Source organism: Pseudophryne corroboree, chromosome 5, assembly GCF_028390025.1.
Source record: "Pseudophryne corroboree isolate aPseCor3 chromosome 5, aPseCor3.hap2, whole genome shotgun sequence".
Classification (NCBI taxonomy): domain Eukaryota; kingdom Metazoa; phylum Chordata; class Amphibia; order Anura; family Myobatrachidae; genus Pseudophryne; species Pseudophryne corroboree.
Window position 1 is genome coordinate 352,015,823 of NC_086448.1, and position 25,863 is coordinate 352,041,685.

The 25,863-nt window shown below is 47.8% G+C and overlaps 1 protein-coding gene and 1 non-coding gene across 5 annotated transcripts in view; one reads left to right on the forward strand and one right to left on the reverse strand.

Moving 5' to 3' along the window:
* LOC134927740 (uncharacterized) overlaps positions 1-25,863 on the forward strand; it is a 329,420-nt gene that overhangs the window by 217,409 nt on the left and 86,148 nt on the right. The gene's annotated exons all lie outside the window — the stretch shown is intronic.
* Positions 19,149-19,254, reverse strand: LOC134931336 (U6 spliceosomal RNA). Its single transcript, XR_010179099.1, has one exon. It is a non-coding gene; the product is annotated as a U6 spliceosomal RNA (small nuclear RNA).

The following is a 25,863-nucleotide window of genomic DNA, read 5'->3' on the forward strand; positions in this document are numbered from 1 at the left end:
TGTTGGAGGATGGCAAAAGAAAAGGCGCTACCAAACGCCAGCTCCAGTCATCTAATTATACCACAGAAACTGAGGAGGGGACTATCAAAACAACCACCTCCTACATGCCTAACCCGCATTGTGCAGGACCCACTACTCTTTCCTCTGGCAAATATGGATGCTCCCCTAGGGGAGTGTCCGATTGTCAAACCGCAGGATAAGGACACACTTACCGTCTTTATAAAAGAGGGTGCCCCACAATGACCACTTAGGCCTTATGACCGCTGGCTGGTAGCGACTTTCCCGTCTATCTGGCTTTTAATAGCCGGCAAAAGAGAACACCAGAACACAAAAATTTACATCAGAGAAAAACATGATGGAGGGCGGGAGGGGCTGTCCAAATGGCAAGAGGAAGTATGAAGCACATGACCCAAGCTTTTATATGCACTGAAGCCTACACCCACAAATACTGATGGACAAGGAAAACAACCTATGGAAAATTCCCAAGGTCCCTTGGAAAAACTACCTAGTAACTGCATTGTCATAAACAACCAAGGCATGTGGCCTTCTCTGTCATTTAGGATAATTTAAAGGGGAAAGAGAAAGTGATGCAGATATGAGAGGGAGCGCTGAGGGGCCAGAACAAGAGGAGCAGGAGGGTGGCTGCAGCATGTGCAAAGGTGCCAGTGCCGTACAGTCTGGGAAGGGGGGTGCATGCTGCTGCACCACCTGACAGAAGACCTAGTCAGCAGGAGGGAACAACACTATCCTTTAAAGTGCCTCTGCTGAAGGAACAGTCACTTCTGGGTTCCCGATCTAGGAGACCCGTATAGCAGGGGGAGGCTGTTGTCGACAGACATGGATGGTCCCTGCGCCCCTGATGATCTCCTTGGAGTGTGGAGCCAGGTAAGTGAGGCGTAGGTGTGATCATGTGCATGAGTGATCACTATTGCCAGAGACAGGCAGGGCATGCATTAATGTATTGTGATGTTAGTTAGCTGAGCTGAAGTGTACAGTGCATACGGAAAGTATAAGGCGCCCATCATTTTATTGTGATCACTTACACTTTTAACTTTAAGCTAGCTTAGCACTACAAATAAAGCCACGGACACCAATAGCTAGATTTAAAAGGTCAGACGGTATTTATTGATGGCTGACTGGAACTTTAAACTAGATTTTATGTTGGAGGATGGCAAAAGAAAAGGCGCTACCAAACGCCAGCTCCAGTCATCTAATTATACCACAGAAACTGAGGAGGGGACTATCAAAACAACCACCTCCTACATGCCTAACCCGCATTGTGCAGGACCCACCACTCTTTCCTCTGGCAAATATGGATGCTCCCCTAGGGGAGTGTCCGATTGTCAAACCGCAGGGTAAGGACACACTCACCGTCTTTATAAAAGAGGGTGCCCCACAATGACCACTTAGGCCTTATGACTGCTGGCTGGTAGCGACTTTCCCGCCTGTCAGGCTTTTAATAGCCGGCAAAAGAGAACACCAGAACACAAAAATTTACATCAGAGAAAAACATGATGGAGGGCGGGAGGGGCTGTCCAAATGGCAAGAGGAAGTATGAAGCACATGACCCAAGCTTTTATATGCACTGAAGCCTACACCCTCAAATACTGATGGACAAGGAAAACAACCTATGGAAAATTCCCAAGGTCCCTTGGAAAAACTACCTAGTAACTGCATTGTCATAAACAACCAATCACAAAAAATGGGGCTCTTATATGGTCTCGTGCTTATTCAGCCCTCATCCTTTCTAAGGTGCCCATCATTTTATTGTGATCACTTACACTTTTAACTTTAAGCTAGCTTAGCACTACAAATAAATCCATGGACACCAATAGCTAGATTAAAAAGTTCAGACGGTAATTATTGATGGCTGACCCGAACTTTAAACTAGATTTTATGTTGGAGGATGGCAAAAGAAAAGGCGCTACCAAACGCCAGCTCCAGTCATCTAATTATACCACAGAAACTGAGGAGGGGACTATCAAAACAACCACCTCCTACATGCCTAACCCGCATTGTGCAGGACCCACCACTCTTTCCTTTGGCAAATATGGATGCCCCCCTAGGGGAGTGTCCGATTGTCAAACCGCAGGGTAAGGACACACTCGCCGTCTTTACAAAAGAGGGTGCCCCACAATGACCACTTAGGCCTTATGACCGCTGGCTGGTAGCGACTTTCCCGCCTATCTGGCTTTTAATAGCCGGCAAAAGAGAACACCAGAACACAAAAATTTATATCAGAGAAAAACATGATGGAGGGCGGGAGGGGCTGTCCAAATGGCAAGAGGAAGTATGAAGCACATGACCCAAGCTTTTATATGCACTGAAGCCTACATCAACAAATACTGATGGACAAGGAAAACAACCTATGGAAAATTCCCAAGATCCCTTGGAAAAACTACCTAGTAACTGCATTGTCATAAACAACCAATCACAAAAAATGGGACTCTTATATGGACTCGTGCTTATTCAGCCCTCATCTAATCTAAGGTGCCCATCATTTTATTGTGATCACTTACACTTTTAACTTTAAGCTAGCTTAGCACTACAAATAAATCCACGGACACCAATAGCTAGATTTAAAAGGTCAGACGGTATTTATTGATGGCTGACCCGAACTTTAAACTAGATTTTATGTTGGAGGATGGCAAAAGAAAAGGCGCTACCAAACGCCAGCTCCAGTCATCTAATTATACCACAGAAACTGAGGAGGGGACTATCAAAACAACCACCTCCTTCATGCCAAACCCGCATTGTGCAGGACCCACCACTCTTTCCTCTGGCAAATATGGATGCTCCCCTTCGGGGAGTGTCCGATTGTCAAACCGCAGGGTAAGGACACACTCGCCGTCTTTACAAAAGAGGGTGCCCCACAATGACCACTTAGGCCTTATGACCGCTGGCTGGTAGCGACTTTCCCGCCTATCTGGCTTTTAATAGCCGGCAAAAGAGAACACCAGAACACAAAAATTTACATCAGAGAAAAACATGATGGAGGGCGGGAGGGGCTGTCCAAATGGCAAGAGGAAGTATGAAGCACCTGACCCAAGCTTTTATATGCACTGAAGCCTACACCCACAAATACTGATGGACAAGGAAAACAACCTATGGAAAATTCCCAAGGTCCCTTGGAAAAACTACCTAGTAACTGCATTGTCATAAACAACCAATCACAAAAAATGGGACTCTTATATGGTCTCGTGCTTATTCAGCCCTCATCTAATCTAAGGTGCCCATCATTTTATTGTGATCACTTACACTTTTAACTTTAAGCTAGCTTAGCACTACAAATAAATCCACGGACACCAATAGCTAGATTTAAAAGGTCAGACGGTATTTATTGATGGCTGACCCGAACTTTAAACTAGATTTTATGTTGGAGGATGGCAAAAGAAAAGGCGCTACCAAACGCCAGCTCCAGTCATCTAATTATACCACAGAAACTGAGGAGGGGACTATCAAAACAACCACCTCCTTCATGCCTAACCCGCATTGTGCAGGACCCACCACTCTTTCCTCTGGCAAATATGGATGCTCCCCTAGGGGAGTGTCCGATTGTCAAACTGCAGGGTAAGGACACACTCGCCGTCTTTACAAAAGAGGGTGCCCCACAATGACCACTTAAGCCTTATGACCGCTGGCTGGTAGCGACTTTCCCGCCTATCTGGCTTTTAATAGCCGGCAAAAGAGAACACCAGAACACAAAAATTTACATCAGAGAAAAACATGATGGAGGGCGGGAGGGGCTGTCCAAATGGCAAGAGGAAGTATGAAGCACATGACCCAAGCTTTTATATGCACTGAAGCCTACACCCACAAATACTGATGGACAAGGAAAACAACCTATGGAAAATTCCCAAGGTCCCTTGGAAAAACTACCTAGTAACTGCATTGTCATAAACAACCAAGGCATGTGGCCTTCTCTGTCATTTTAGATAATTTAAAGGGGAAAGAGAAAGTGATGCAGATATGAGAGGGAGCGCTGAGGGGCCAGAGCAAGAGGAGCAGGAGGGTGGCTGCAGCATGTGCAAAGGTGCCAGTGCCGTACAGTCTGGGAAGGGGGGTGCATGCTGCTGCACCACCGGACAGAAGACCTAGTCAGCAGGAGGGAACAACACTATCCTTTAAAGTGCCTCTGCTGAAGGAACAGTCACTTCTGGGTTCCCGATCTAGGAGACCCGTATAGCAGGGGGAGGCTGTTGTCGACAGACATGGATGGTCCCTGCGCCCCTGATGATCTCCTTGGAGTGTGGAGCCAGGTAAGTGAGGCGTAGGTGTGATCATGTGCATGAGTGATCACTATTGCCAGAGACAGGCAGGGCATGCATTAATGTATTGTGATGTTAGTTAGCTGAGCTAAAGTGTACAGTGCATACGGAAAGTATAAGGCGCCCATCATTTTATTGTGATCACTTACACTTTTAACTTTAAGCTAGCTTAGCACTACAAATAAAGCCACGGACACCAATAGCTAGATTTAAAAGGTCAGACGGTATTTATTGATGGCTGACTGGAACTTTAAACTAGATTTTATGTTGGAGGATGGCAAAAGAAAAGGCTCTACCAAACGCCAGCTCCAGTCATCTAATTATACCACAGAAACTGAGGAGGGGACTATCAAAACAACCACCTCCTACATGCCTAACCCGCATTGTGCAGGACCCACCACTCTTTCCTCTGGCAAATATGGATGCTCCCCTAGGGGAGTGTCCGATTGTCAAACCGCAGGGTAAGGACACACTCACCGTCTTTATAAAAGAGGGTGCCCCACAATGACCACTTAGGCCTTATGACTGCTGGCTGGTAGCGACTTTCCCGCCTGTCAGGCTTTTGATAGCCGGCAAAAGAGAACACCAGAACACAAAAATTGACATCAGAGAAAAACATGATGGAGGGCGGGAGGGGCTGTCCAAATGGCAAGAGGAAGTATGAAGCACATGACCCAAGCTTTTATATGCACTGAAGCCTACACCCACAAATACTGATGGACAAGGAAAACAACCTATGGAAAATTCCCAAGGTCCCTTGGAAAAACTACCTAGTAACTGCATTGTCATAAACAACCAATCACAAAAAATGGGACTCTTATATGGTCTCGTGCTTATTCAGCCCTCATCTAATCTAAGGTGCCCATCATTTTATTGTGATCACTTACACTTTTAACTTTAAGCTAGCTTAGCACTACAAATAAATCCACGGACACCAATAGCTAGATTTAAAAGGTCAGACGGTATTTATTGATGGCTGACCCGAACTTTAAACTAGATTTTATGTTGGAGGATGGCAAAAGAAAAGGCGCTACCAAATGCCAGCTCCAGTCATCTAATTATACCACAGAAACTGAGGAGGGGACTATCAAAACAACCACCTCCTTCATGCCTAACCCGCATTGTGCAGGACCCACCACTCTTTCCTCTGGCAAATATGGATGCTCCCCTAGGGGAGTGTCCGATTGTCAAACTGCAGGGTAAGGACACACTCGCCGTCTTTACAAAAGAGGGTGCCCCACAATGACCACTTAAGCCTTATGACTGCTGGCTGGTAGCGACTTTCCCGCCTATCTGGCTTTTAATAGCCGGCAAAAGAGAACACCAGAACACAAAAATTTACATCAGAGAAAAACATGATGGAGGGCGGGAGGGGCTGTCCAAATGGCAAGAGGAAGTATGAAGCACATGACCCAAGCTTTTATATGCACTGAAGCCTACACCCACAAATACTGATGGACAAGGAAAACAACCTATGGAAAATTCCCAAGGTCCCTTGGAAAAACTACCTAGTAACTGCATTGTCATAAACAACCAATCACAAAAAATGGGACTCTTATATGGTCTCGTGCTTATTCAGCCCTCATCTAATCTAAGGTGCCCATCATTTTATTGTGATCACTTACACTTTTAACTTTAAGCTAGCTTAGCACTACAAATAAATCCACGGACACCAATAGCTAGATTTAAAAGGTCAGACGGTATTTATTGATGGCTGACCCGAACTTTAAACTAGATTTTATGTTGGAGGATGGCAAAAGAAAAGGCGCTACCAAACGCCAGCTCCAGTCATCTAATTATACCACAGAAACTGAGGAGGGGACTATCAAAACAACCACCTCCTTCATGCCTAACCCGCATTGTGCAGGACCCACCACTCTTTCCTCTGGCAAATATGGATGCTCCCCTAGGGGAGTGTCCGATTGTCAAACTGCAGGGTAAGGACACACTCGCCGTCTTTACAAAAGAGGGTGCCCCACAATGACCACTTAAGCCTTATGACCGCTGGCTGGTAGCGACTTTCCCGCCTATCTGGCTTTTAATAGCCGGCAAAAGAGAACACCAGAACACAAAAATTTACATCAGAGAAAAACATGATGGAGGGCGGGAGGGGCTGTCCAAATGGCAAGAGGAAGTATGAAGCACATGACCCAAGCTTTTATATGCACTGAAGCCTACACCCACAAATACTGATGGACAAGGAAAACAACCTATGGAAAATTCCCAAGGTCCCTTGGAAAAACTACCTAGTAACTGCATTGTCATAAACAACCAAGGCATGTGGCCTTCTCTGTCATTTTAGATAATTTAAAGGGGAAAGAGAAAGTGATGCAGATTTGAGAGGGAGCGCTGAGGGGCCAGAGCAAGAGGAGCAGGAGGGTGGCTGCAGCATGTGCAAAGGTGCCAGTGCCGTACAGTCTGGGAAGGGGGGTGCATGCTGCTGCACCACCTGACAGAAGACCTAGTCAGCAGGAGGGAACAACACTATCCTTTAAAGTGCCTCTGCTGAAGGAACAGTCACTTCTGGGTTCCCGATCTAGGAGACCCGTATAGCAGGGGGAGGCTGTTGTCGACAGACATGGATGGTCCCTGCGCCCCTGATGATCTCCTTGGAGTGTGGAGCCAGGTAAGTGAGGCGTAGGTGTGATCATGTGCATGAGTGATCACTATTGCCAGAGACAGGCAGGGCATGCATTAATGTATTGTGATGTTAGTTAGCTGAGCTGAAGTGTACAGTGCATACGGAAAGTATAAGGCGCCCATCATTTTATTGTGATCACTTACACTTTTAACTTTAAGCTAGCTTAGCACTACAAATAAAGCCACGGACACCAATAGCTAGATTTAAAAGGTCAGACGGTATTTATTGATGGCTGACTGGAACTTTAAACTAGATTTTATGTTGGAGGATGGCAAAAGAAAAGGCGCTACCAAACGCCAGCTCCAGTCATCTAATTATACCACAGAAACTGAGGAGGGGACTATCAAAACAACCACCTCCTACATGCCTAACCCGCATTGTGCAGGACCCACCACTCTTTCCTCTGGCAAATATGGATGCTCCCCTAGGGGAGTGTCCGATTGTCAAACCGCAGGGTAAGGACACACTCACCGTCTTTATAAAAGAGGGTGCCCCACAATGACCACTTAGGCCTTATGACTGCTGGCTGGTAGCGACTTTCCCGCCTGTCAGGCTTTTGATAGCCGGCAAAAGAGAACACCAGAACACAAAAATTGACATCAGAGAAAAACATGATGGAGGGCGGGAGGGGCTGTCCAAATGGCAAGAGGAAGTATGAAGCACATGACCCAAGCTTTTATATGCACTGAAGCCTACACCCACAAATACTGATGGACAAGGAAAACAACTTATGGAAAATTCCCAAGGTCCCTTGGAAAAACTACCTAGTAACTGCATTGTCATAAACAACCAATCACAAAAAATGGGGCTCTTATATGGTCTCGTGCTTATTCAGCCCTCATCCTTTCTAAGGTGCCCATCATTTTATTGTGATCACTTACACTTTTAACTTTAAGCTAGCTTAGCACTACAAATAAATCCATGGACACCAATAGCTAGATTTAAAAGTTCAGACGGTAATTATTGATGGCTGACCCGAACTTTAAACTAGATTTTATGTTGGAGGATGGCAAAAGAAAAGGCGCTACCAAACGCCAGCTCCAGTCATCTAATTATACCACAGAAACTGAGGAGGGGACTATCAAAACAACCACCTCCTTCATGCCTAACCCGCATTGTGCAGGACCCACCACTCTTTCCTCTGGCAAATATGGATGCTCCCCTAGGGGAGTGTCCGATTGTCAAACTGCAGGGTAAGGACACACTCGCCGTCTTTACAAAAGAGGGTGCCCCACAATGACCACTTAAGCCTTATGACTGCTGGCTGGTAGCGACTTTCCCGCCTATCTGGCTTTTAATAGCCGGCAAAAGAGAACACCAGAACACAAAAATTTACATCAGAGAAAAACATGATGGAGGGCGGGAGGGGCTGTCCAAATGGCAAGAGGAAGTATGAAGCACATGACCCAAGCTTTTATATGCACTGAAGCCTACACCCACAAATACTGATGGACAAGGAAAACAACCTATGGAAAATTCCCAAGGTCCCTTGGAAAAACTACCTAGTAACTGCATTGTCATAAACAACCAAGGCATGTGGCCTTCTCTGTCATTTAGGATAATTTAAAGGGGAAAGAGAAAGTGATGCAGATATGAGAGGGAGCGCTGAGGGGCCAGAGCAAGAGGAGCAGGAGGGTGGCTGCAGCAACTGAAAAGGTGCCAGTGCCGTACAGTCTGGGAAGGGGGGTGCATGCTGCTGCACCACCTGACAGAAGACCTAGTCAGCAGGAGGGAACAACACTATCCTTTAAAGTGCCTCTGCTGAAGGAACAGTCACTTCTGGGTTCCCGATCTAGGAGACCCGTATAGCAGGGGGAGGCTGTTGTCGACAGACATGGATGGTCCCTGCGCCCCTGATGATCTCCTTGGAGTGTGGAGCCAGGTAAGTGAGGCGTAGGTGTGATCATGTGCATGAGTGATCACTATTGCCAGAGACAGGCAGGGCATGCATTAATGTATTGTGATGTTAGTTAGCTGAGCTGAAGTGTACAGTGCATACGGAAAGTATAAGGCGCCCATCATTTTATTGTGATCACTTACACTTTTAACTTTAAGCTAGCTTAGCACTACAAATAAAGCCACGGACACCAATAGCTAGATTTAAAAGGTCAGACGGTATTTATTGATGGCTGACTGGAACTTTAAACTAGATTTTATGTTGGAGGATGGCAAAAGAAAAGGCGCTACCAAACGCCAGCTCCAGTCATCTAATTATACCACAGAAACTGAGGAGGGGACTATCAAAACAACCACCTCCTACATGCCTAACCCGCATTGTGCAGGACCCACCACTCTTTCCTCTGGCAAATATGGATGCTCCCCTAGGGGAGTGTCCGATTGTCAAACCGCAGGGTAAGGACACACTCACCGTCTTTATAAAAGAGGGTGCCCCACAATGACCACTTAGGCCTTATGACTGCTGGCTGGTAGCGACTTTCCCGCCTGTCAGGCTTTTAATAGCCGGCAAAAGAGAACACCAGAACACAAAAATTGACATCAGAGAAAAACATGATGGAGGGCGGGAGGGGCTGTCCAAATGGCAAGAGGAAGTATGAAGCACATGACCCAAGCTTTTATATGCACTGAAGCCTACACCCACAAATACTGATGGACAAGGAAAACAACTTATGGAAAATTCCCAAGGTCCCTTGGAAAAACTACCTAGTAACTGCATTGTCATAAACAACCAATCACAAAAAATGGGGCTCTTATATGGTCTCGTGCTTATTCAGCCCTCATCCTTTCTAAGGTGCCCATCATTTTATTGTGATCACTTACACTTTTAACTTTAAGCTAGCTTAGCACTACAAATAAATCCATGGACACCAATAGCTAGATTTAAAAGTTCAGACGGTAATTATTGATGGCTGACCCGAACTTTAAACTAGATTTTATGTTGGAGGATGGCAAAAGAAAAGGCGCTACCAAACGCCAGCTCCAGTCATCTAATTATACCACAGAAACTGAGGAGGGGACTATCAAAACAACCACCTCCTTCATGCCTAACCCGCATTGTGCAGGACCCACCACTCTTTCCTCTGGCAAATATGGATGCTCCCCTAGGGGAGTGTCCGATTGTCAAACCGCAGGGTAAGGACACACTCGCCGTCTTTACAAAAGAGGGTGCCCCACAATGACCACTTAGGCCTTATGACCGCTGGCTGGTAGCGACTTTCCCGCCTATCTGGCTTTTAATAGCCGGCAAAAGAGAACACCAGAACACAAAAATTTATATCAGAGAAAAACATGATGGAGGGCGGGAGGGGCTGTCCAAATGGCAAGAGGAAGTATGAAGCACATGACCCAAGCTTTTATATGCACTGAAGCCTACATCAACAAATACTGATGGACAAGGAAAACAACCTATGGAAAATTCCCAAGGTCCCTTGGAAAAACTACCTAGTAACTGCATTGTCATAAACAACCAAACACAAAAAATGGGACTCTTATATGGTCTCGTGCTTATTCAGCCCTCATCTAATCTAAGGTGCCCATCATTTTATTGTGATCACTTACACTTTTAACTTTAAGCCAGCTTAGCACTAAAAATAAATCCACGGACACAAATAGCTAGATTTAAAAGGTCAGACGGTATTTATTGATGGCTGACCCGAACTTTAAACTAGATTTTATGTTGGAGGATGGCAAAAGAAAAGGCGCTACCAAACGCCAGCTCCAGTTATCTAATTATACCACAGAAACTGAGGAGGGGACTATCAAAACAACCACCTCCTTCATGCCTAACCCGCATTGTGCAGGACCCACCACTCTTTCCTCTGGCAAATATGGATGCTCCCCTAGGGGAGTGTCCGATTGTCAAACCGCAGGGTAAGGACACACTCGCCGTCTTTACAAAAGAGGGTGCCCCACAATGACCACTTAGGCCTTATGACCGCTGGCTGGTAGCGACTTTCCCGCCTATCTTGATTTTAATAGCCGGCAAAAGAGAACACCAGAACACAAAAATTTACATCAGAGAAAAACATGATGGAGGGCGGGAGGGGCTGTCCAAATGGCAAGAGGAAGTATGAAGCACATGACCCTAGCTTTTATATGCACTGAAGCCTACACCCACAAATACTGATGGACAAGGAAAACAACCTATGGAAAATTCCCAAGGTCCCTTGGAAAAACTACCTAGTAACTGCATTGTCATAAACAACCAATCACAAAAAATGGGGCTCTGATATGGTCTCGTGCTTATTCAGCCCTCATCTAATCTAAGGTGCCCATCATTTTATTGTGATCACTTACACTTTCTCTGACGTCCTAGTGGATGCTGGGGACTCCGTAAGGACCATGGGGAATAGCGGCTCCGCAGGAGACTGGGCACAGCTAAGAAAGATTTAGGACTACCTGGTGTGCACTGGCTCCTCCCACTATGACCCTCCTCCAGACTTCAGTTAGAATCCTGTGCCCGGCTGAGCTGGATGCACACTAGGGGCTCTCCTGAGCTCCTAGAGAGAAAGTATATTTTAGGTGTTTTATTTTACAGTGAGATCTGCTGGCAACAGACTCACTGCAGCGAGGGACTAAGGGGAGAAGAAGCGAACCTACCTAACTGGTGGTAGCTTGGGCTTCTTAGGCTACTGGACACCATTAGCTCCAGAGGGATCGACCGCATGGAACCGGTCATTGGTGTTCGGTCCCGGAGCCGCGCCGCCGCCCCCCTTACAGAGCCAGAAGCAAGAAGAATCCGGAAAATCGACGGCAGAAGACATCAGTCTTCACCAAGGTAGCGCACAGCACTGCAGCTGTGCGCCATTGCTCCTTATACACACTTCACACTCCGGTCACTGAGGGTACAGGGCGCTGGGGGGGGGGCGCCCTGAGAAGCAATAAATACACCTTGGCTGGCAAATATATCACAATATATAGCCCCAGAGGCTATATATGTGATAAATACCCCTGCCAGAATCCATAAAAAAGCGGGAGAAAAGTCCGCAGAGAAGGGGGCGGAGCTATCTCCCTCAGCACACTGGCGCCATTTCTCCCTCACAGCTCCGCTGGAAGGAAGCTCCCTGGCTCTCCCCTGCAGTCTACACTACAGAAAAGGGTAAAAAAGAGAGGGGGGGGGCACTAAATTTAGGCGCAATATACATATAGCAGCTATAAGGGGATATAATTTAGTTAATCCCTGATTTATATAACGCTCTGGTGTGTGCTGGCATACTCTCTCTCTGTCTCCCCAAAGGGCTTTGTGGGGTCCTGTCTTCTGTCAGAGCATTCCCTGTGTGTGTGCGGTGTGTCGGTATGGCTGTGTCGACATGTTTGATGAGGAGACTTAGGTGGAGGAGGAGCAGGTGCCTATAAATGTGTTGTCACCCCCTGCGGGGCAGACACCGGAGTGGATGGACTTGTGGAAGGAATTACGCGAAAGTGTGGACTCCTTACATAAAAAATTTGACGACATGCCAAATGCGGGGCAGCCGGCTTCTCAGCCCGTGCCTGCCCAGACGTCTCAAAAGTCATCAGGGGCTCTAAAACGCCCGCTACCTCAGATGGCAGACACAGATGTCGACACGGATACTGATACCAGTGTCGACGACGAAGAGACTAATGTAATGTCCAATAGGGCCACTCGTTATATGATTGAGGCAATGAAAAATGTTTTACACATTTCTGAGGTGACCCCAGGTACCACAAAAAAGGGTATTATGTTTGGGGAGAAAAAAACTACCAGTAGTTTTTCCCCCTTCTGAAGAATTGAATGAAGTGTGTGAACTAGCGTGGGCTTCCCCCGATAAAAAATTGGTAATTTCAAAAAAATTACTAATGGCGTACCCTTTCCCGCCAGAGGATAGGTCACGTTGGGAAACACCCCCTAGGGTGGATAAAGCACTTACGCGCTTATCAAAAAAGGTGGCACTGCCGTCCCAGGATACGGCCGCCCTAAAGGAACCTGCTGACAGAAAGCAGGAGGCTCTCCAGAAAGCTATATATACACACACTGGTATTATACTGAGACCAGCTATTGCTTCAGCATGGATGTGCAGTGCTGCAGCTGCATGGTCAGACTCCCTGTCAGAAAACATTGACACCCTAGACAGGGACACTATATTGCTAAACGTAGAGCATATTAAAGACGCTGTCTTTTACATAAGAGATGCACAGAGGGATATTTGCCGGCTGGCATCAAAAATAAGTGCACTGTCCATTTGTGCCAGGAGAAGGTTATGGACCCGGCAGTGGACAGGTGATGCAGATTCTAAAAGGCACATGGAAGTTTTGCCTTATAAGGGTGAGGAGTTGTTCGGGGATGGTCTTTCAGACTTAGTGTCCACAGCAACAGCTGGGAAGTCAGCATTTTTGCCACATGTCCCCTCACAACCAAAGAGAGCACCGTATTATCAGGTGCAGTCCTTTCGCCCCCAAAAGAGCAGACGGGGTAGAGGCACGTCCTTTCTGCCCAGAGGCAGAGGTAGGGGAAAAAAGCTGCAGCATACAGCCACTTCCCAGGAACAAAAGTCCTCCCCCGCTTCTTCTGCTAAGTCCGCCGCATGACGCTGGGGCTCAGCAGGCGGAGCCAGGTACGGTGGGGGGGCCGTCTCAAAAACTTCAGCAATCAGTGGGCTCGCTCACAGGTAGATCACTGGATCCTTCAAGTGGTATCTCAGGGGTACAGGCTGGAATTCGAGACACCCCCCCGCCGTTTCCTCAAATCTGCATTACCAACAACTCCTTCAGAAAGTGAGGCTGTGTTAGAGGCAATTCACAAGCTGTATTCCCAGCAGGTGATAGTCAAGGTGCCCCTACTTCAACAAGGACGGGGAGACTATTCCACAATGTTTGTGGTACCGAAACCGGACGGTTCGGTGAGACCCATTTTAAATTTGAAATCCTTGAACACATATTTAAGAAAATTCAAGTTCAAGATGGAATCGCTCAGGGCGGTTATTGCAAGCCTGGAAGAGGGAGATTACATGGTATCTCTGGACATCAAAATGCTTACCTGCATGTCCCCATTTACCATCCTCACCAGGAGTACCTCAGATTTGTGGTACAGGATTGTCATTACCAATTCCAAAGATGGTAGCTTCCTATGAAGCGATTCCATTCGGCAGGTTCCATGCCAGAACCTTTCAGTGGGACCTGTTGGACCAATGGTCCGGATCGCATCTTCAAATGCATCGGTTGATAACCCTGTCTCCAAGGACCAGGGTGTCTCTGCTGTGGTGGCTGCAGAGTGCTCATCTCAGAGAGGGCCGCAGATTCGGCATACAGGACTGGGTCCTGGTGACCACGGATGCCAGCCTTCGGGGCTGGGGTGCAGTCACACGGGGAAGAAACTTCCAAGGACTTTGGTCAAGTCAAGAGACTTCCCTACACATAAATGTTCTGGAACTGAGGGCCATTTACAATGCCCTAAGTCAAGCAAAGCCCCTGCTTCAAAACCAGCCGGTTCTGATCCAGTCAGACAACATCACGGCAGTCGCCCATGTAAATCGACAGGGCGGCACAAGAAGCAGGACGGTGATGGCAGAAGCCACAAGGATTCTCCGATGGGCGGAAAAACACGTGTTAGCACTGTCAGCAGTGTTCATTCCGGGAGTGGACAACTGGGAAGCAGACTTCCTCAGCAGGCACGACCTCCACCCGGGAGAGTGGGGACTTCATCCAGAAGTCTTCCAACTGATTGTAAACCGTTGGGAAAAGCCACAGGTGGACATGATGGCGTCCCGCTTAAACAAAAAGCTAGAAAAATATTGCGCCAGGTCAAGAGACCCTCAGGCGATAGCTGTGGACGCTCTAGTGACACCGTGGGTGTACCGGTCGGTTTATGTGTTCCCTCCTCTTCCTCTCATACCCAAGGTACTGAGGATAATAAAGAAAAGAGGAGTAAGAACTATTCTCATTGTTCCAGATTGGCCAAGAAGGTCTTGGTACCCGGAACTTCAAGAATTAATCTCAGAGGACCCATGGCCTCTGCCGCTCAGACAGGACCTGCTGCTGCAGGGGCCCTGTCTGTTCCAAGACTTACCGCGGCTGCGTTTAACGGCATGGCGGTTGAACACCGGATCCTAAAAGAAAAGGGTATTCCGGAGGAAGTCATTCCTAAGCTTATTAAAGCTAGAAAAGATGTAACCGTACAACATTATCACCGCATATGGCGAAAATATGTTGCGTGGTGTGAGGCCAGGAAGGCCCCAACGGAGGAATTCCAGCTAGGTCGATTTCTGCACTTCCTACAGTCAGGGGTGACTATGGGCCTAAAACTGGGTTCCATTTAGGTCCAGATTTCGGCTCTGTCGATTTTCTTCCAAAAAGAACTGGCTTCACTGCCTGAAGTTCAGACATTTGTCAAGGGAGTGCTGCATATTCAGCCTCCTTTTGTGCCTCCAGTGGCACCGTGGGACCTCAACGTGGTGTTGGGTTTCCTAAAGTCACATTGGTTTGAGCCACTCAAAACCTTGGATTTAAAATATCTCACGTGGAAAGTGGTCATGCTTTTGGCCTTGGCTTCGGCAAGGCGTGTGTCAGAATTGGCGGCTTTGTCATGTAAAAGCCCCTATTTGATTTTCCATATGGATAGGGCAGAATTGAGGACTCGTCCCCAGTTTCTTCCTAAGGTGGTATCAGCTTTTCACTTGAACCAACCTATCGTGGTGCCTGCGGCTACTAGGGACTTGGAGGACTCCAAGTTACTGGACGTAGTCAGGGCCTTGAAAATTTATGTTTCCAGGACGGCTGGAGTCAGGAAGACTGACTCGCTATTTATCCTGTATGCACCAAACAAGATGGGTGCTCCTGCTTCAAAGCAGACTATTGCTCGCTGGATTTGTAGCACAATTCAGCTTGCGCATTCGGTGGCTGGCCTGCCGCAGCCTAAATCTGTAAAAGCCCATTCCACGAGGAAAGTGGGCTCTTCTTGGGCGGCTGCCCGAGGGGTCTCGGCTTTACAACTTTGCCGAGCTGCTACTTGGTCAGTGGCAAACACGTTTGCAAAATTCTACAAATTTGATACCCTGGCTGAGGAGGACCTTGAGCTTTCTCATTCGGTGCTGCAGAGTCATCCGCACTCTCCCGCCCGTTTGGGAGCTTTGGTATAATCCCCATGGTCCTTACGGAGTCCCCAGCATCCACTAGGACGTCAGAGAAAATAAGATTTTACTCACCGGTAAATCTATTTCTCGTAGTCCGTAGTGGATGCTGGGCGCCTGTCCCAAGTGCGGACTGTCTGCAATACTTGTATATAGTTATTGTTAACTACAAGGGTTATTGTTGAGCCATCCTTTGAGAGGCTCTGTTGTGTTCATACTGTTAACTGGGTATATTATCACGAGTTATACGGTGTGATTGGTGTGGCTGGTATGAGTCTTACCCGGGATTCAAAATCCTTCCTTATTGTGTCAGCTCTTCCGGGCACAGTATCCTTACTGAAGTCTGGAGGAGGGTCATAGTGGGAGGAGCCAGTGCACACCAGGTAGTCCTAAATCTTTCTTAGCTGTGCCCAGTCTCCTGCGGAGCCGCTATTCCCCATGGTCCTTACGGAGTCCCCAGCATCCACTACGGACTACGAGAAATAGATTTACCGGTGAGTAAAATCTTATTTTTAACTTTAAGCTAGCTTAGCACTACAAATAAATCCACGGACACCAATAGCTAAATTTAAAAGGTCAGACGGTATTTATTGATGGCTGACCGGAACTTTAAACTAGATTTTATGTTGGAGGATGGCATAAGAAAAGGCGCTACCAAACTCCAGCTCCAGTCATCTAATTATACCACAGAAACTGAGGAGGGGACTACCAAAACAACCACCTCCTACATGCCTAACCCGCATTGTGCAGGACCCACCACTCTTTCCTCTGGCAAATATGGATGCTCCCCTATGGGAGTGTCCGATTGTCCAACCGCAGGGTAAGGACGCACTCGCCGTCTTTACAAAAGAGAGTGCCCCACAATGACCACTTAGGCCTTATGACCGCTGGCTGGTAGCGACTTTCCCGCCACAACTAGGTTTACCAAACCACGACCGCCATCCCCAGAAAAACATAAAACAACCTCGTAAGCTAAAGCAAAACCCAAAAGTCTCATTAAGAAAGAACCACCGAGCTTAACATTGCTTAACAAGCTTAACATTGCAAAAAAGTGCGGGACCGGAGAACCAGCAAAAGATGTCGCACTACCAATCCACCCAAAGCTACAAAATGAACCTGCAGAGCCACGTCTCACGGGCCCGAACAGACAGCAGAGAAACACGCTGCACCCCTACAATAACAACGAAGCATAACCCTCCCCGGCCAATGACAGCAGAACGCCGCTGAATAGCCAGTGAGTGCATAGAGCAACAAAAGGGACCTAATAGCAAATATGAGGTAGAAGCCTACGAACACGACCCAACTCAGTACTGACTAGGGGCAGGAAGACCTAAACGGGCGAAACCACTTACCTACCTGGTAGAAAAGAAAACCCCACCAAATCACCCCCACGCAAGCCACGAGCTCCTAACCCATGGACCACCCCGTGACCAAAACCACAGCCGTTCCACTTGCCATAGGATTCGAAGTCGGCCAAAAATTATAAAAGTGGCCCAACAAGGCACACGCTTCTGCGTGTCGATAGCATCTGAAAGAAAAGATCCCTTTCACCTGTGACTAAAACAGACATTAAAAATTACACGATAAACAGTAGTAAAAAACAAACCCAAGTGAAGAAGAAAACTCAAAAAACCTCCCGTGTACCTTTGATAAGCCAATTGTAATTAGGCCCCCTTGGAGGAAAATTTAAAAATTCACTTCACACCCTCAATTCCTGAACGCTATCCGTTCAAAAACTGACCGGTAAATATAGTTTGTGGGTTTGCGCAACAGGCACAACTAAGACCTTACAAACATACACAAAACTTATACAACGCAGATTCCCAGTGGCCCAGCAACTGAATCACAGCCGCCACAGTCCACGCAGCTGCCCCAATCCGCAAGGACCGGGTACCATAGCCCTAAAGCAGCAACCAAACGCCTTTTGAAAAATGCGCTACCAACTCACCAGCATCCGTCAACTAGCATAATACCGAAATATACTAGGAGGGGACTTCTCACCACCTCCTAAAGCATAACCCGCATTGTGCAGGACTCACCACCCTTTATTCCAGCAGAGCAATAGACGAAACAGCACAGGAACTTCCGTAGTCCACCCGCAGGGGGAAGACACACTCGCCGACCTACCAAAAAGGGGGTTCCCCACAATGACCACTTATGCACCCTTGACCGCTGCTGGTAGCGACTTTCCGCCAAACCGTAATACAACACACACACCCAGCGGCCCAGCACCTGAATCGCTTCCGCTGAAGAAACCACTGCTGCAGCATGCGTAACCGCCCCCATCCGCAAGGAATGGGTACCATAGCCCGAAAACCATATCCAACGTACACCAGTCGGACACTACTCAGACTCCCAGCAGCCCAGCACCGGAATTGTTGCAGCTGCCAAACCTGCCACCACAGCCTGCACAGCCACTTCAATCCGCAATGAACAGTTACCTTAATCTTAAAACACAAAACAACGCAAATCCCTAGCGGCCCAGCACCTGAAAATGCTGCCGCTGAAGAAACTGCCACCTGCAGCATGCGTAGGTGCCTCCATCCGCAAGGAATGGGTACCCCAGCCCTAAAACCACCATACGACGCACAGCCCCAGCGGCCCAGCACCCGAAGTGCTGCCGTTGAAGAACTCGCCACCGCAGCACACGCAACAGCCCCCAATCCGCAAGGAATGGGTATCATAGCCCGAAAACCTTATCCAAATGTACAGAGGCTGTATAGCACACAGACTCCAATCAGCCAAGCACCCGAATGGCTGCCGCTGAAGATCCCGCCGCTGCAGCATGCGCAACAGCCCCAATCCGCAAGGAAATGGGTATCAATTGCCCGAAAACCTTACCCAAATGCACAGAGGCTGTATACCACGCATATCCCCAGCAGCCCAGCACGTAACGCTGTCACCGAAGAACCCACCACCACAGCAGGCGTAGCCGTCCCAATCCACAAGGAATGGGTATCCAGGTCCCCCCACTGCAAGCCCCCGGCAACCCCCATAGCCGTAACGCTACAGAAAACTAAAAAAAACTAACAAAGAGGACCCAGGAGGGCACACAAAAGAAAATGGCCATCCCCTAAAGGCTGCACCGAACACATACCCCCGCCAAGGGCAATGTGCCACCATCCTTACATGCCTGCACTCTAAAGGGGGGGCAACTAATGACCCCGGCCATCCCAATCCCGTGCAGAACCTGCACAGGAAAATATGGAACGCTACACGATTTGCGTGGCATCCTTGCGCAGGGGCCATGCTAATCTTCTCTGCATCGTTCCAATTTCAGTATATGTGCTGCCGAACCGACCACCATCTAGGTGCCCCACCATAAAACACCACTGAAAGGCAAGCCAGAGTAAAAAGACAACCTGCCACCGGCCACCAACACACTGACCTAGAACGCCCCAATGAAAAACCAGCGCAAAAGCTAGCCCGAGCAGCACAAACCCACGAACCAGACTACTCCCCGCCTGGCCGGACCCAAACTGAACCACCAATCTTCACCTAAGTATACCGAAATCTACGTGCCCACTCAAAAGCCGCAGCCACAGGGTGCCCCGTCGCCCATCCCATAAGGGCCATGGATAGCACGAAAGACCTGATAGAGCAGCCAGCTGCAGTAGTACGGAGCGAAAAGAAGTGCCCGCAAGAGCAGACGCCCTGGATGCCCCAGACCTGCCATCCCGGAAAAAAAAAACCCAGACAAAGGCCCTCAAAGTACCTAAGGTGACCCAGTAAAAACCAACTCACCGGAGTAAACAAACCTACCCACGAAAGCCAATGAATCCCGGCAATCCGAGCCGTCGTCGGGAGCATGGGAGGAGCCACCACCGGCCCATCCAAGTAGCTGGACAAAACTCGGCCATCCGCCAGACACAAGTCAGGCACGAAAAGAAACATCAACAGCTGCCCCAGGCGCCAGCGCACGGAATGCAGCAGAGGAAGCGCTACCATGCCTCGCCACCCCAGTGGCCATGCCTGGGTCGCAACGCCGGGAAACAAACGTCACGCCGCTAACATCTGGGAACCAGACGACATAACAGGTGGAGGGCCGAGGGGGAGGAAGGACGCCAATCATGAAAAGCGTGAACCACCCCCAGAGAAAGAAAACAAGGCCCGAGCCATTACCCGAAGCGGCCTGTAAGAACCCATGCAAAAACATGCAGAATTAAACCAAAACAGGTTAACAGAACAACCTACGCAGAAAACCTCTCCGCAACGGAAAACCCAGAAATCGAAAACTGATACCGGGGCAAGGGAAGAAGGTGAAAAGTGGACGCAACGTCCAGCGCTAAGCAGCAGGAAACACGACCGCAATGTCACCCAAACGCAGGGACTCGTCAAAAGACAGATAACACTCCCTGCAGGAAGCATCCGGAAAGGCAGTAGAAACCAAAACCCCATGTGGGTGAGACAAAGGTGACAGAAATGGGCACCCACCCGGGAACCTACCGGGAACAGTGGAAGGGCCTACCGTGCTACCTACCCTGTCCCCTGAAGGATCGGAAAGTGTTCCGCTCGTGACCAGGGAGCATACCCGACTGTGTGACCGCCCCACAAGAGTGGCGAACACGATCATTTACTCCCACCCTGCGCCTGCCATAATCCGAAGCCAACACTAACCCTCAGGACCCAGGGCGGGAGCCTGTGCCAATAGGACAGTCCATGGTCCTAGCACCAGCATGGCAGGCAGAAACCCTGATATTAAGAAACCCATGCTCCCCGACCGAGCTAGCTGCAACCACCAAGAAAATCACGCGTCCTCAGCTGCTAGCCTATCACGACCGTGTAGCACGACCCTCGTAATGTAGAACATGGCCACCTAACACTTTCTAATCATATCCACTACCTACCCTGCTAAAATAAAACAGCGCCCACGACCTACCAGTATATGCGCGGATTAGCGAGGACCCCATGTACGTATGGGGAGAACATAAAACTCCACACAGTCAAAGCCACTGTGGGAAACGACTGCATGCCCACAGTGCAGTGCGGCAGCAATGCCGCCGTCACACTGACCACACCACCCGTTACCTCTGACATAGCACCATGAACCTGCCAACAAAACAACAGGGAGCCGACATGCCTGTAGCCACAGACACCCAGTTCCTGTAGCCGCGTGACGACGCGCAGTAAGCTAGGCAAATTTACGTGGGCGCCTGGGGAAACCAGAGGAAACACAACTAGAACTAAACAATGCTAAAGGTACAAAGAAACAGCATGCTCACCGTTACCTGAAGGACCTGGAACCACCCCAGCCAACGACGATCCCGACCGAACATCTCCAGCAGACACTGACACCGAATCTTCTCCCGGCCTTCGACTCGTGGACCCCCATTCCGCGGTCCTGACGATGCCCGAACAGGAAACGCGTAGCTGGGAAGAAAAGAGGGAGCGCTAACGGGGAACCGGAGCCGCCGTGCACTAAGGCGCCGCCGGGAACGGGGTACGGGGGATGGCTGCGCAACAGCCGTGCTGGACCCGGCCACAGAGGCCGAGACACGGACCCGAGGCCTCATAACCCGAAAGCGGCACAGGGACGAGCCGCACACGCCAGCATGAGGCGTGAGCGGCCGCACATGAAGGGGCACGCAGGACAGAAGGGCTGGAGAAGGGAAAAATGAAAAGGAGAGGGAGGGGGAGAGGAGGCAGCGGGGGGGGGAAGCAATAAAACAGTGTGACAATTACAACAGCAGCCCTAAGAAAAAAAAATAAAACAGGCACAGAGCCTGTGTCACTTAGCTGTCCAAATGCCAAGAGGAAGTATGAAGCGCATGACCCAAGCTTTTATATGCACTGTAGCCTACACCCACAAATACTGATGAATAAGGAAAACAACCTATGGAAAATTCCCAAGGTCCCTTGGAAAACTACCTAGCAACTGCTTTGTCATAAACAACCAATCAAAAAAAATGGGGCTCTTATATGGTCTCGTGCTTATTCAGCCCTCATCTAATCTTGACAGTGCTTCACTTTTTCCACATTTTGTTATGTTACAGCCTTATTCCAAACTAGAAGAATTTAATTTTGTCCCTAAAAATTCAACACACAATACCCTATAATGACAATGTGAAAATAGATTTTTTTTCGAGTTTTGCACATTTATAAAAAATAAAAAACTAAGAAATCACATGTACATATGTATCCCCAATACTTTGTTGATGCACCTTTGGCAGGAATTACAGCATCAAGTCTTTTTGAATATGATGCCAAAAGCTTGGCACACCTATCTTTGGGCAGTTTCTCCCATTCCTCTTTGCAGCACCTCTCAAGCTCCATCAGGTTGGATGGGGATCATCGGTGCACAGCCATTTTCAGTTCTCTCCAGAGATGTTCAATTCTGGGCTCTGGCTGGGCCACTCAAGGACATTCACAGAGTTGTTTTGAAGCCACTACTTTGATATCTTGGCTGTGTGCTTAGGATCGTTGTCCTCCTGAAAGATGTACCGTCGCCCCTGTCTGAGGTCAAGAGCGCTCTGGAGCAGGTTTTCAGCCAGGATGTCTCTGTACATTGCTGTATTCACCATTCTCTCTATCCTGACTAGTCTCCCAGTTCCTGCTGCTGTTAAACATCCCCACAGCATGATGCTGCCACCACCATGCTTCACTGTGGGGATAGTATTGGCCTGGTGATGAGCAGTGCCCAGTTTCCTCCAAACATGATGCCTGGCATTCACGCCAAAGAGTTCAATCTTTGTCTCATCAGACCAGAGAATTTTGTTTCTCATGGTCTGAGAGTCCTTCAGGTGCATTTTGGCAAACTCCAGGCGGGCTGCCATGTGCTTTTTAGTAAGGATCTGGCCACTCTACCATACAGGCCTGATTAGTGGATTGCTGCAGACATTGTTGTTCTTCTGGAAGGTTCTCCTCTCTCCACAGAGGAATGCTGTAGCTCTGACCGAGTGACCATTGGGTTCTTGGTCACCTCCCTGACTAGAGCCCTTCTCCCCCGATTACTCACTTTAGATGGCCGGCCAGCTCTAGGAAGACTCCTGGTGGTTCCGAACTTCTTCCATTTATGGATGATGGAGGCCACTGTGCTCATTGGGACCTTCAAAGCAGCAGATATTTTTCTGTACCATTCCCCAGATTTGTGCCTTGAGGCAATCCTGTCTCGGAGGTCTACAGAAAATTCCTTTGACTTCATGCTTGGTTTGTACTCAGACATGCACTGTCAAGTGTGAGACCTTATATAGACAGGTGTGTGCCTTTCCAAATCATGTCCAATCAACTGAATTTACCACAGGTTCATTCCAATTAAGATGTAGGATCTCCCGAGTTCCCTGGTAGCCCAGTCTGAGCCTGTTAGTTATACAGGGGTCTCTATTTTGTGAGCATCGGGTGGGGATAAAGTGTATGGAGATAAAGTACTAGCCAACCAGCTCCTATTTGTCATTTTTCAAGCACAGGGGTCTATTTACTAAGCCTTGGATGGAGATAAAGTGGACAGAGATAAAGTAACAGCCAATCAGCTCCTAACTGCCATGTCACAGGCTATGTTTGAAAAATTACAGTTAGGAGCTCATTGGCTGGTACTTTATCTCCATGCACGGCTTAGTAAATAGACCCCACAGACTGTTACATGACAGGTGCTGATTGACTGGTGCTTTATCTTTGTCCACTTTATCTCCATCCAAGGCTTAGTAAATAGACCCCTAAGTATTTCATATATATTTTAATTATGTTTGGTTATGCATTGTGTAGATGGATTTATTTATCTAAACACTTTGTCAGAAAATTAAAGGTTTTATACTGATGTGATTTTGGATGGAATTTGCTGAATATCAACACCTGAATGTGGGACATCAGAAGCCAAATTACATTTGCTTAGTATCCATTTCTTATAGGGTCAATGTGGTCTAAATATATCAGTACAAATGAGCCACTTATCTCTCTCTGAGTAGATTGCCCAGAGATTTTCGGTGAAAAAATTAGTAAGGTCTATGAAACATTAACCAGCACTGTTGATTTGATATACAAACTTAAATTTATGCACCCCTTGTTAGCAAATAGGAGCTGCAAACTACAGAAACTGGAGGGGGGGGGGGGTTATTCAGAGCTGACCACTAGGGTGTGTTTTTGCATCCCTGCGATCAGGTAGTTGCCACCTACAGGGGAAGGGTATTGTGTGTGTGCAGGTGTGCGATCGCTTGTGCTGAAGATCTGCACAAAAAGCAGTTTGTGCAGTCTCTGCACAGCCCAGGACTTACTCTGCCACTGCGATGATCGGGGCTGGAGCTGACATCAAAAACCCTCCCACAAAATGCTGGGTTCCTCCTGTATTTTTCCAGACACTCCCTAAAAACGGGCAGTTTCCGCCCAATAATGCCCTCTTCCTATCAATCTTCTTGCGTTCACCGGTGCATTCAGAATTTTTGCACCATCCCGTCACTTACTGGTGATCCCCGTTGCTGCGGGCCGTCGCACCTGCGCATTGCGGTGCATACGCATGCGTAGTGTGGACCTGATCGCAGCCTGTGAGAAAACGCACAGCAACGATCAGGTCCGAATCGGCCCCTGGGTTAGCACTGCAGCAGCTTGTACTAACACCTGTTGGACTCTGATAACTGCTGTGTGGTCTATGCCAGTGCCGTACACGAGGGAGGGGGAGGGGTGTTACATACCGATACCCTTTTAACGGTCAGCTAGTCATGTCATGACACTGGGCTACTGGAACACTGGGACCAATGATGTGATGCACCTGGCTCCACCCCATCAGTGTCATCTACTCATGGCTGGTCTGCTGCTGCTCCTTTTGCTGTACCTGCGTCACTACTGGCAAGTACTGTATGGTTGGTCGGTGTGTGTGTGTTATAAGCATTACTTATATGTGTATATTTGTGTGTTTGTGTGTGGGTGTGTGTGTGTGTGTATCTCTCTCCCCCCACCAAAAAAATTAATTATATATATATATATATATATACACATATATACATAGACACATACATACATACACACACAGCACCAGCTAGTACAAGATAAGTCACCAACTTATTACAGATGCATATAAAAAGAAAAGGTACAATCTCACTTGCGCTCCAAACTTATGACGGCCCTCAGTGTGATATGTTCACTCCGTTCAAAGGAGTAATGTCCAATGGTGATCACATGAAAAGTAAAATAATATAATAGTAAAATAATATGATAGTGTAATACTGCAGATATAGGACCTCATTCAGTAAGGATTGTAAAATTTTTGAATCACAATCCAGCCGATTATCGAATGACTGCTCATGCACAATGTTCGCATTGTGCATGTGTGAGTAAAAATAGCAACAGAAATTGCGTACACATCGTGATCGCAATGCAGCTGCTGTTTGACTGACAGGAAGCCGGCATTTCTGGGCAAAAACCTGTCAATTTCTGTGTGTTTTTGAAAAAACGCAGGCATTCCCAGGTGTTTTTAAGGCGGGCCTCTGACATCAGCAATGACCACTTCCATCCTCTTGTGTCACAAGAATTGTAGATGACCTCGCCTGGTGTAGATAGGAAAAAATCTTTAATGTTCTGGGAATTGCGTATGGTTTTGAAATCAGCCCGCACATTACGATGCATTTGTAATTTCTGCAATCAGCTTTTTTTCTCTATTTCTGGGCGCCAACTATTTGATCGCAGCAACTGCTTTTTTACCAGAAATTGCAATCTTTACTGAATATGGTCCATAATCAATTACACCGACCAAAATGGTGATTGAAATAAAGAGGGATGTGCAGATAGTCCCAATCAGATTTCCCGGACACACTAACTAATACCTGCTCCCATTAATATCCAGAGAGCACCCAATAGAAGTTCAAAGAAACCTTTATGTGCTTTATATCCATTTGTTATAAGTAAGCATACATGTAAGAATTTACATAGCTTGCATCTATTATCATTCTGGTGTCGACCTAAAGGAAGGAGGGAACTTGAATCTGATTGG